We start from the raw sequence: 12,143 nt of genomic DNA, 5'->3' as shown, positions 1-12,143 counted from the left end.
AATAAATATTTATCAAAAGACTACAGGATTGCTGTATCCAGACTTTCATAAATCAAGTTAAACTTTTCTGGAAGCAGCAAAATTAATAATCCTGTGGTTCATTTAGAATTGGGGCTGTTTCTTAGTTTAGTGTTTCAAGTGTTCCAGCTATTTTCTTCAACTAACAAATCAGCAGAAACTGAGCTTTCACCTAGTGACCTGCTTGCATGATCTAGGTTTAGGAAGGTGCAAATATTGGAAGTGTTATAATAACATATGAGATGTGTCAGCAGAAGAGATGGAGAGCTGGATACGTTGAAATCACTCTTCTMTGTGGTTCAGAGCTCAGCTACTGTTCCTCACCAGTTGCGGGTCCTGGGCCACAATCAAGGGTTTTTATCAGGTAAAATGTTCCAAATGCTCTAAGGAGGAGAAGAGGTCTGAAATTCTTCCAGAGAGAAAACTTTAATATTCTTCTTAAGCGTTAAAACTGCTTTTCCGACAAAGATGTGCTAATGTGTCACAGTYGTAGGTTTACCTGAACTTCCACTTCTGAACTCTGGTTGCAGCATAATTTGTTGTTTTTGTGTTTGTGAGAGGTTTTTAATTGCTTGGGTACAAAAATCTCTTTCCCAAGTTGAAACTTGGCCTTATTATACAGGATCTCAGCCAAGGAATACATTTTATTTCTGGAGAACATTTGAAGAAAGGGGAAAAGTCATGTTTTTATTTAAGTTTCACATTTTTAGAGATATTTTTATAACAAAAATTCTGAAGCTATTTCAAATTCCTGCTATACCTTGCTGAAATGTTGCTGCATATAGTCTGTAATGTGAATCTGTGTTTTGAATGGTTTGGAAAGCTCCCTATTTTTTTGTTCCTGGAAGTATTTGCTTTATTGGTAGATCTTGTGCATCATCAGTTAAGGATTCTTCCAAGATTAACCAGGATAATCTTGGAAGGATTTTACTAGCAAGGGTATAACACTAGATTGCATTCTGTGTTCAGTGTGGCCACTGTGATTTTTGAGCTTCTCTGAACTTTAGTGCAACTATTAAATATAGGAATAAAATATAGTCCAGAATTTGTTTTGTATTGTGTTCTCAGCTCTGTCACCTTGTCTTGTATTCATTCCTTTTGAATTGAAAGTGATGAATTTTGCATGAAAATTGAAAAGGTGATAAAGTTTATAGCCTATAATCATTTAGATAATATTTATAAAATGAGCCTTCTWAGGAGATTAAAAACATTGAGGATGATACAGTATAGATTCAATGTGGTCTTTTCTGCACTCGTCTACAGGTATGGCTACGCAACCAAATAAGAATAAAAAACAACATTTTCTTGCACTTTAGGTTTAGTCTGAGCTTGCAAGATGTCTTGAACTCTGTTGAAAAGGTATTCATGCTTTGAGCCTGTTGTTAAACAGAACATAGCTGGTGCTTTCTTGAGGGTATAATAGAATACTAATCAATATATTGTGTCTTGTGTGTGTAGATATTTGGAGGTTTCTGAAATACTCTTGGTCACAAAGGTTAGCACAGACTATAAAAACAAGAACTCCTTTCCAGACCAGCTCCAGGTTACCGATCTTGAAGGGGTTTAACCATCTATATTGTGCGGTTGCTTGAGAAATAATCCCAAATAGAGGGATTGGAACCCAGTACTCCCTTGCCAAAGGCTGATGACCAGCTTCTGTGCTCCTCGTTTTCCTTCCAGCCCCAGGAGTTTTGCACAGCTAGCTGCACAGTGGCTCAGCTTCAGGCCCCTCAATCTAGGAGGTAGATTCTTCTGAAGAGATGAAGCGCAGCCCCTCAAGCTGAAGAGACCATTGAACTAAGCTTCCTTATTTCTTTTCAAATACTCTAAACAGCAGGTTATTTGCAAAAGAAGAATATTTGTACTCTTCGTCCTTTAAATTATTAATGTCTTTCCCTCAAATGTGTGGCTATCACAGACATTTAAGTGTATTAAGCAGAATCTTCATGGCTCGTTGCACATTACTCTGGATCTAACAGAGTAGACTAAATATGTGTGTAGAGCAAAATAGGAAGAAAAAAAAAATCAGGACAGTCCTGCAAGCATCACAGTTCTTCATCTGAGGTTTAAGGAAAGTGAGGCTTTAATGTATAGCTAATTCAGGTAGAGCAGTCATTCACAAACCTGTAATATAACTTACTACTTCAGATGGTAAAAACCTGCTTGCAAAAGTTTCTGAAGGACTGAACCAGATATTCAGCTTGCAAAATCTGAGTCTGCTGAAAGACTTTATAAGGCATACCAGTTGCTAACTTTACTTGATTCCAAACTTAAAATCTGCCCACGTTTTAGGTCACTGCATTTTCTGGAGAGAAAAACTTTACAAATTGWGCCTATATATCCTAATGATGGCTCACAGCGCTGGGCAGATACCAAAGACAGTATTTTCAAAAAAACTGTCTCTGCCTTTGGCTATGTTTGTGCCATTTTCTATCAGTTTGTCGCATTATGCTTGTGTGAGTACCTCTTCTGCGTGATTCTGGTTTTGTCAATTTTTGCACAGTTAAGGTGTTGATCTGGAACTGATAACATTATTCACATCAAAATAGTCAGTGCAGCGGGAAGAAAGCAAACCTCTGTCATGGAGAAGCAGCATTTTTTTTTTTACCATTCTGAGGGACTAGAACTAATTTTAAATTGGAGRTCGTTTCCAAATAATGTTTTCCTTTTTAGAGGAAAAGAAAAGATTTTGAACTCCTTTGCAGGTCTGAAACCTCACTTTCTTTTTCCAAAGACCTTCAAAGACTAATATTTCATTCTGCCTATTTCCATTTGATAAAGCTAGGTCATCCATTCTGAACCACCAAAATTGTACTGTGTAACCTAGATGACTAATTGTATATAATCAATCTGCAAATATATAGATTTTCATTATTTTTGTTTTATTTATTTGGGAAAAATATTGAAAAATTATTATTAGGCAAACAGGCTATTATTTTATGAACAATTGACAGAGAGGAGAATAATAAATAATTTTTAACTACTTTGCCATATCCTAGTGAACTACACTGTTACAGCAGAAACTGAATGAAAATCTATTGATCTTTAAGCTCTCTACTCTGATTGCTTTGTATCCTTTTTTAGCTGAATTGTTATCTGTTCTTTTGCAGGTAACAGTGCATTGCACATCCCTGTAACACAAGCCTCACTGATTGCTATTCAGTATGTTGCAGGGAATATCAGTTATGCATCAGTCTGTGCTCTACAGTCTCCATCTTATATTCACCACTTTTCATATAAACTTATAAATTAGTTTATATGTAATATGTGCAAATAGTTAGTGACACATTGTTGATGTTCTTCTTATCAGTGCTTTTCCTTAGCACGCTCCGGTATTTTCTGACTTGCAACTGTTTATTAGAAAAAGTCAACAAACTATATCTGTTTTAACAGATAGTTTAYAGTATAAAAATCCCTTTGAAGCGTGCCTTAGTTATACCTTTTTATGATCTCTGAACAGAACATTGTGCACRTCACGTAAAAAGAGTATTTTGCGTATTGCATATGATGGTGTATTGATAGTATGGTAAATTGCCATAAAGATTGAAAATGAGATTTTAGTTCTATTAGACCTAATAGAGATTTTATTCAAAACCAACACCTGATCAGTTTAATATCTGAGGTTGATATTATTAAGTAGAACTTAACACTTCATTAACATTCTTATTAAAATTTCTATTTTGCCACAAATTTGTGTAGTGCTTTACAAATGCAGAATAAAATATACTGCCTGCACGACTGCTGGAAAATGATTGTAGTGTCTTTAAAGAAAAATATGGATTTTTGTGCTTTATGATAAGCATTTGATCAATTTAGCAAGAATTCATATCATCATTTGAGTAGGTGTGTTTTATAATGAGATCTACTTTTGTGTATGAGCATCTCTCCCTCTGTTGGGTGGAACTGGAATTACTCAAAAAACTGTAATACCACCAGATCAGATAAACCATATTTACTTTTACAGCTTAGCAGCCTGGGTTCCAGCTTGCCACTCCTGTTTATTTCTGAATGTGTTTTTTATTCAGAATGATGATTATCGTAAAATTCCTAGATGACCAAATGATTCATTAAATGTATCTTAATTAAACAGTAAGCCATCAACTGACATTGCATTGTTCTTAATAAATAGTACTCCACTGTTTATTTTGACTTGTCAAAAGCACAAATATTTAGTTATTTCTCTTCAGTACCTCCTGAAGGCAGTTCATTACTATCCTCTTGTTTTAGAACTGTATGAGCTTATGAACTTCTGAGAAGACTCCCTTTCGGATTTTTCTCATAGGTATAACATTGATGTGTAGCTGTGCACGTATAATATAAGACAAATCATGTTCTTCATATCCTTATGAAGGAAATCTGCCAGCTAAAACCTAGGCATTTTTGAAAGTCTTCCTCTTTGATACCTCAGGGAAGAATATTTTCCTGAGCACAACACAAGAAAGTGAAGCTACCTTCTTTTGCAATACCTTGAAGATATGAAGGGCAGAAAATAGATTAAATAGTGGGGTAGGTCTTTTCCATCTTTAATATATTTGAAACTGTGAGTACTATTGCCTTTGGAAATGTCTTATGACTAGGATCTGTCCACATGAACGAGTGAATGCAGGCATCCCGTAGCCTCCATTAAGCTTTTGGCTTCCGTGTATTGTTTTTGAAGCTGTTTTTCATAAATCCACTTCAAAATAATGATTGAAATCTTTGACTACTTTGAGTAGGTAAAAGATTCCAAAAATGATGAGATAAGCAGGATATAAAATATTAAAGGAATTTCAAAGAAAGTGAGATCAATTTATTTGCTTTATTTCTTCTTAATAATTTTACTTTTGAAAAACAATATTTTTGTTTCTGAAAAGAATAAACTTGTGACTTCACATGATTAAAGTAGGGCTCTGGAACTCAGTAAATTTGTTTTCTGAATGTTTCTGTAATTTTTGATCTTTTCAAGACTGCCATCTTTCCTTCTCTTAAAGGTAACGATTCTTGGCTACTCCCTCAGTGGTACAGCAAAATTCCTCAGGAGTTTCACTAAGCTGAAAGTATATCAGATCCTTAGCACGGAGAGGAAACTTAAATATAAAATTAACAATATATCTAAAAAACAACAAAAATAGAGTTCGGTAGTATTCATCCTATTGCTTTGCAGACAACATGAGCAAATGTGTTTTCACCTGAAATTCACTTTTTTCTGTCTGTCTTGCTCTCTTTCTTTCATTTCAGCCACACTGAATTTAGCAGTTGATGAAGTTGGCACTAATTTATTTCATTCACTGCATTTAAAATGCTAGACAACGGTATCGAATGTTCTTCAATCTCTTTTCTTTCTGTCTGTGAATGTCACTCTGTGTTGTACAAACACAGCAGGGATAAAAGCTAACACAAATGCATATTTGTGTCTACAGCACAAAAATGTGTATTTATAGAAGAACAAACCAGGTCAAATCCTTCATAGTAAAACCTAAATTAAACAACCACTTGTCAGAAGAGTATCTGGAGACTACTGCTAGTAGTTAATAGAACTGATCAGAAAATGGGAGGATATTGGCAAGGGGAAATATTTTTAATGCTCTTTCTGTGTTTACAAAACACACACACAGATACAGTTATTAAAAAGATACCAGCCCTGTTTTTCACGCTGTACTGTTGCTCTAAAATGAATCACTCTCTCAGCTTGGTGTTAGTTAAGTTGAATACAACAAATAGTCTGGAAGACTAGTTCAACACAGATTAACTCATTTATTGATTAGGTGTACAAAAACATTTCCAATCAATAACATGAAGTGTATGAGTGAATTGCTTTGCTGTAGCAGATTACATAGGAAAAGCTTGACATATGATTTTGGAAATTTAGATTTATACCTTAACTCAACTTGTTTTGGAGAGAGAGCTATGTATAATTACCTAATCTCCATCTGCCTAACTCAAATGCAGAAGTATAAAAATATCAGCATACCAGACTTGCAACTATTCTTTGTTTTGTTTCCATCTGCCGTTCTTGAGAGAGGAAGAATCAGCAGTGCAGAATACTTGGAAATTATAGGTCTGATGCAGGAGAAGAGTCCCTACTCAGGATTTGACCACGCTAAAGATCAGGAAAAAATGTATTTGGGATATAAGGGTTAAGGAGTTTGGTCAATTCCTTAGTGTAAAAAGGTTCTATTTTGCTGAGCATATAAAATTAAATAGAATTCTGCAATAGCAGAATATATCAACAACTGAGAGGAATAAAGACTGTCAAGAGTGCCTTTTCAAATCATCAAGAAAACACTGGCAGCTAGTTTTACTGCACAGTGAATCAGCAGTTATTCAGAGGTGAGATTTAACTTGACTCCATATGTGCTGGTAATACAGAATGGGTATAAAGATGAATTTCTTTGTTTCAGAAAATATATGGAGCAGCATTTTCTCTCTATACCCTCTGAGACTATTGAAAGTCTTATGTGGACGTAGCACATTGTTATTTTTCATGTTTTTTAACTTTGCCCTCACTGTTATCTAACATAAAAAAAAAAAAAAAAAAAAATATTTTGCTAACAGGATGTGAGTGATTCCGATTCATAAATGAAAGCAACCAATGCTAGTTAAGATGTCCCAGGATGTCCAGGGCTTCTACAGTGGCAGGCAGATACGACATGGGACCTACGACAAACCTATACTCYTTGGCATGACAACTCAGTGCCAGACAGGGTATCTTGGCACATCTAAAAGAGCCCCCTTTCTTTTGGCAGTTGAGTCCCACTCTTTGTAGGAGTGATGTATATGAATGGTCAAATGCTGAACATTTATTACAAATAGGAATTGTGTTGCTATTGGTTCTCTTCTGCTTATTTATTTTAGTTATTATGTCATCATGATAAAACATATGGAAGGTTTTTTTCTTCAATAAATCTTCCTTTGACTGCAGCTTTTTTCTGATTCCATCTCCGTGCATTTTTTTAAACTTAACCATTTTGAGAACAATTCCTAAAGCCTGATTATAACTTCTGTGAGTTCATGTTGCTATTACCATAATAATTAGTTTTTAGAAAATTTAGAAAAAGAAGATGAACCAAATTTTGATCTCAATTACTGTCACTAATCTGGAGTAAAATCAGTGCACCTGACATGAGGAACTAAACAGTGGAATGAATAGCACTATTGTTTGTTTTCAAAAAGTATCTTGCAGTTCTCCTTGATGAGTAGTATACCTTGATTCAAGGATAGATCATGCTTGTATATTAATAATAGTTTTCCTTTCACCTTTTTTCCTAATAAAATTTCATTTTCCTCATAATGTCTTTTGTCAGAACCTTCTTAAAACTGCATTTTGTTCCTGTTTGTGTACTGAAAACAAACCCAGTTGCATGTCTCTCTTTTCTTTTGAGGTGCAGAGGAAGGGAGAAAGCCAAAATCAATCTTTTTGATATGCCTCTTCTTTTTTGACCTTAAGTGCATGGCAGGTGAGATTTTTACAATATGCATATACTAGATTATGAGACTTATTATAATCTTCAGAAATTAGGATGAGACTGCCTCCAACTGACTTTATGTATCTCAAGAGACTTCTCTTTCCCTAGTTTTTGGTTGTTTCCAAATGATTTCCTCAGATAGCTGCTTTGGCACAATTCTCAAATTCTTCATTCTATAGAAAAGCTCATTATAATAATATTTTATAATACTGCATGAAGAACCTCTTTTCTGTCACTAGTTTACATGTTAAACTCATTTAAAGTTGACGGCGCATTAAAGTAAATGAGCAAATGGACAAGTAAGTTCTGTATGTGCTTCTGTTACTCTTCATTTGGAGGTTTATTTCCAGGAAGGTTGGCTTAAAATTGAACAGCATATGAAAACATGCTCATACTTCTCAAGGGTGGGAAATATCAGCTACTCAGTTTTTGCCTTAATAATGTTTTTCTGTGAAAAATGAATGTAAATATCATCAAAATGATCATCAATAAGCAATTACTTAACTATGGATTAGAATTAGAATTTATGTGTATTACAGTAACTCCCAGGAGTACAGATTGTTGCAACTACAAACTTACGTCATCCCATAGAACAATGGAGGTAAAGCAACTTAGAAAATTGTTTATAGTGAATCCATGAATAGAAAAAAGAAATTCTAGATCTCTGTTTATTGCCTGTAACTCTTTCTGTTGTTTAATGAATCCTTTTGCACACCTATTTCAATTCTCATGGATGTTTTTGCTGTTCGTAAGTGCCTGTAAACAAAAGAAACTCTTTTAACCAGGAGGTTGGTTTTGAGCCATTTTCTATCATCCATTTAGTTGTTTTTATTGTATTTCAGTGGGCAGTGATATTATACAATATAATTTCTGTTTTCTGTTACAACATKGAAGAAGTTTTAAAAAAATGCTATTTTCTTTCTATTAAACTGCGGGTAAATGAACATTGATGCCTAAATACATGTAAACACYAAGATTTACAAATAGTTGCACAATTGGCATGGTCTTAGCAGACTGTGAATCAAAGCAAATGGATGCAGGTACTTTTTTTCTTTGAAGTAAACCTGATGGATTATTTTCTGTGGTTATTCATACTGTTTACATAACCCTATGTTTTTGTATACAACTATGCTAGTAAGCAACAGAACCTGGAAGTTTGCAGCTCTGGCTTCAGATTCTTGTTCTCTCTCTGATTCCCTATGTGCAAAATACAGGTACAGGTTGACTTAATTGGGAAGAAATGTAATAGAGGGATCAAGGCATATTGCCATGTCTCAAGAGGCATCAGTTTGTCATGTTTCTGGTTGCTTTAGTTTGATCCAGAAGTAGGTGAATACTTTGCCATATGAGTTCAGGATTCAAAAAAAAGTGAGACACAAAAAGCACATCATTGCCACATAAGCCACAAGCTATGAATATTTGTCATGCCTTAACCAGGCCTTCATTATCTTGAAGAGCCAGTTAGGCATAGGACAGATCTTTGACCATCTCTCTCTCTTTCTTTTTTTATTTTTTTTCCCTGATTAGAGAGAGAAGGGATGTGTTGATCGGGCAGTAAATTGATACAATGGCATTTGGAAAGTGGTGTTTGAATAGAATTGGCAAGAAAAGAAGCGAATATKTTCTTCTGTGTTGTTAAAGAAAAGATTTTCTGTGCAATCCTATTTTGAAATAATAATAATAAAAAAAAACTGAGGAAGTAAGCTCTTTGAAGAGAAACTGGTGACATCTCCATTTCCTATTTCTCCTTTTAGGAAACAATAACTCTTTTCTTCTTCTGAACTGGTTCAGGGAAAGACATTCTCATCCAATTTTAGACTACTTATTATAATAAATAGTCCCCTCTCCTTCCAAACCATCCTGCTCTGAGTCATAGACACAGCAGGAGATCAGAGTTTTAATCTCCATTTCCCTCCAGTGCTCGGATGATGTAGGAACTGCTAGTGACTCAGTACAGCACCAGAAACTCTGCCTCATGTTACATCAAAGCTCCAAGCTGCATGAAAACAGGAGCCTTACATAAACACCTGGTATTTTAGAATGAAAAAGTATATCAAAGAATCAGTCAATAAGGAGGGCAGAAAATATTGGTGCCCATTACAGCAGGAGCTTCCTGCAGAGACTCGGCTTTTGTCTCATGGAAATCAGGATTTGTTTAGCTCCTAAGAAATTTCAACRAGGTAGGTGCATCCCACTTGCAAGACTAAGGACTGTGCTCTTCACTGAGGTGAGGTATTTGTAGTCCGTTGTTAAAAGGAAGGAACAAACAGCTTTTTGTTTCTCTGCCTTCCTTATACACATGCTCATAAATAAATATATAAATGCAAACTCTCCAGAATTAGTATAGACTAAGAGCTCTGTGGAGGTTGCTAGGCAGCCGAGGCCAAAGGAATAGAAAGCAGGCATGTCTTTGAAAAACAGAACCAATGACTTATGGGTTATCTGGAATCACCATTTACTCAATTGTCTTTTGTCATAAACAAGAGAGTGTAGAATTTATTCTTTTACAGTAAATGAGCAATGATTTTAAAAGTTTTGAAATAAAAGACCAATTTTCTATCCCATTCTTACTAGGGTTTTCAAGTAATTGAATTATATATACGAATATTATTTCTAAGACTTATTTATTAGTTGATTTAAATAGGAATTTGATGGAATATGTTCTGGACTGTAACTTTAAAACAACTTAGCAGAGTAATTAATTTTAAAACTTTTCWCTAATTTTTATTTATTAACTCCATGTGCATTTAAGACTATAAATGAGGGAAGATCCCAATGCTAGAAGACATGCATTGTCTTCAAGAAGTGTCTGTACTACCTCAGCATTTTGTACCACCGTACCCTGCATGTATAATGAAGTCAGTCATTGTAGAAATAGCGTAGTAACACAGAGACCCTTCTTTTAACTGCTAAGCCTGAAAAAATTCAGCAGCACTTCCAATAGACAAGGATCTCATATGCAAGATTAGGTGTTCACATTACTGACTAATTGTTGCCATTGAAATCTCTGCTTATATTTTATATCTTCAAGTCTTCCTGAAGTTAATTGTGCCTTCAGCAGTTGTATTATACACATGAGTATGTTGAAGGAATAGAACAATCCTACAATTCTCCTCCCTACTTAGCTAGTGTAATGAGAGCGCTTCTAGATCCTGTTTTAATCTACATTAATTACTCTCTCCCACTGTCCTCAAATTATCAAGGATTCAGAAGGTTTTAGTGATGCACCACAGATTTTCAATATTTGTTTCTTCCACAGGGTGGATGCTGTAGGGGGGTCCAGGCAACTCTGTGGAACAGTCTCCAGTGGGCTTGTAGGATGAGAAGGTCCAGGGGTAGTTTGGGAAACAAGGAGAAACATCACCTCCCCAGACGGTAAATCTACAGAAAGGTAATTCGCCCTGGGRTGTTGCTACATAGTTTGCTCTGAGCAATGGGGATATTTATCATGGAGGAAATATGTGACACAAAACTGTTAGGGAATGGGAGCACATATCTTTGATACTATATAGGCTCTGCATGTTCATACTGAGTCTCCTGAAAATCTTAAGAGTTTCTTAAAGCAGTAGGTTTCAACTACCTTCCCTCTGTTAGGGAGAATTTGGAGAATATATCTTACAGGGCTTTTTTGCCCTCTTGGGGTCTTCTTAGAGAATACAGATCAGAAGACTGCAGTATTATTTCAAGAAATTCCCTGTAGGACTTGAAATGCATGAAAATATCAGCATATCAGCCATATAACAATTTAGCATAATGAATTGTTGTATCACAGGGAGACTTAATGGTTTTAATTTTAACTGTAAATAATCTTACTTGATGGGCCTATTTCAATCTTGTCTTCTAGGCTTAACTATTATGTTTGTGGAAACTCTTTTTCTCCCTTGAAACTGTGACTATGGATGTTTTTGTTGCTAACATTTCAGAAATTCAAGGGAATGCACAAACTAAAGATCCATAGTCTCTCAGCATTACTCTAATGCTTTTTTCCTTCTTGTTAAGTCCTGATCAGTGAGCATTAAGTTTCTCTCCTGTCCCAAAAGCTCAGCGATATGGTATGCTTCTGAGCCTAGTTAACTTTCAGTATGTCCATGGCATGTACATATTTATTGGTCCTCAGCTAAAATTAGGTTTAGTGAACAGATTTTGTGCAGTCATCCTAAACCAATCATTTCCCATGTTACTTCAGGAAATAGCTGAAAAGCTGACTTGCTCCTTTCCTTTATTAATGTGCATTAATACATGCAGAGAGTAAAAATATTAACAATAGAAAATCATGCTAGTGGAAAATGGAATTTTTAATGCAAAAGTTATCATAAGGGTCTATTCCCACAAATCATGAGACACCCAAAAAGCACAAAGCATCATTAAATTAGGAAGCTTTTTCCTTTGTTCGGGAGCGTAGATGGTTTGGCTGGTTGAGTAATAGGTTAGGCTTTCAAAAGACTCYGGGAAATACCTTCCTTCTTGCTGCTGGTGAACTCCCTCCATGTCCCTGGCATCTATTAATTAAAACCATTCAGAGATTACAYTGCTGCAGTTCAGAAATTGTTTCTGTGCTTCACCAGGCTTGGCAACTGCAAGAAAACAGGCCGATCTGCAGTCACTGAGAGTTGTATCTCTATATAACCTTTAGCTGTAAAAGAGAGTGAGAGCCCCCACTCTCTGGAAGGATCAGAGACT

General features: G+C 35.4%; 1 protein-coding gene across 2 annotated transcripts in view; it reads left to right on the top strand.

The window, feature by feature from the left end:
- Nucleotides 1-12,143, top strand: part of LRRC4C (leucine rich repeat containing 4C) — a 99,893-nt gene that overhangs the window by 32,533 nt on the left and 55,217 nt on the right. The window contains exon 2 of one of the 2 annotated variants that reach the window (XM_085321882.1): nucleotides 10,723-10,854. The exons of the other annotated variant lie outside the window; for it this stretch is intronic. The gene's annotated coding sequence lies outside the window, so the exon portion shown is untranslated. The remainder of the gene's footprint in view (nucleotides 1-10,722; nucleotides 10,855-12,143) is intronic. 2 annotated transcript variants of the gene reach the window in all.

This window comes from Rhea americana, unplaced genomic scaffold (genome assembly GCF_003343005.1).
Source record: "Rhea americana isolate MKP2758 unplaced genomic scaffold, rheAme1 scaffold_72, whole genome shotgun sequence".
Classification (NCBI taxonomy): domain Eukaryota; kingdom Metazoa; phylum Chordata; class Aves; order Rheiformes; family Rheidae; genus Rhea; species Rhea americana.
Note: the sequence above shows the minus strand (reverse complement) of the source record. Positions and strands in the feature narration are given on the sequence as shown.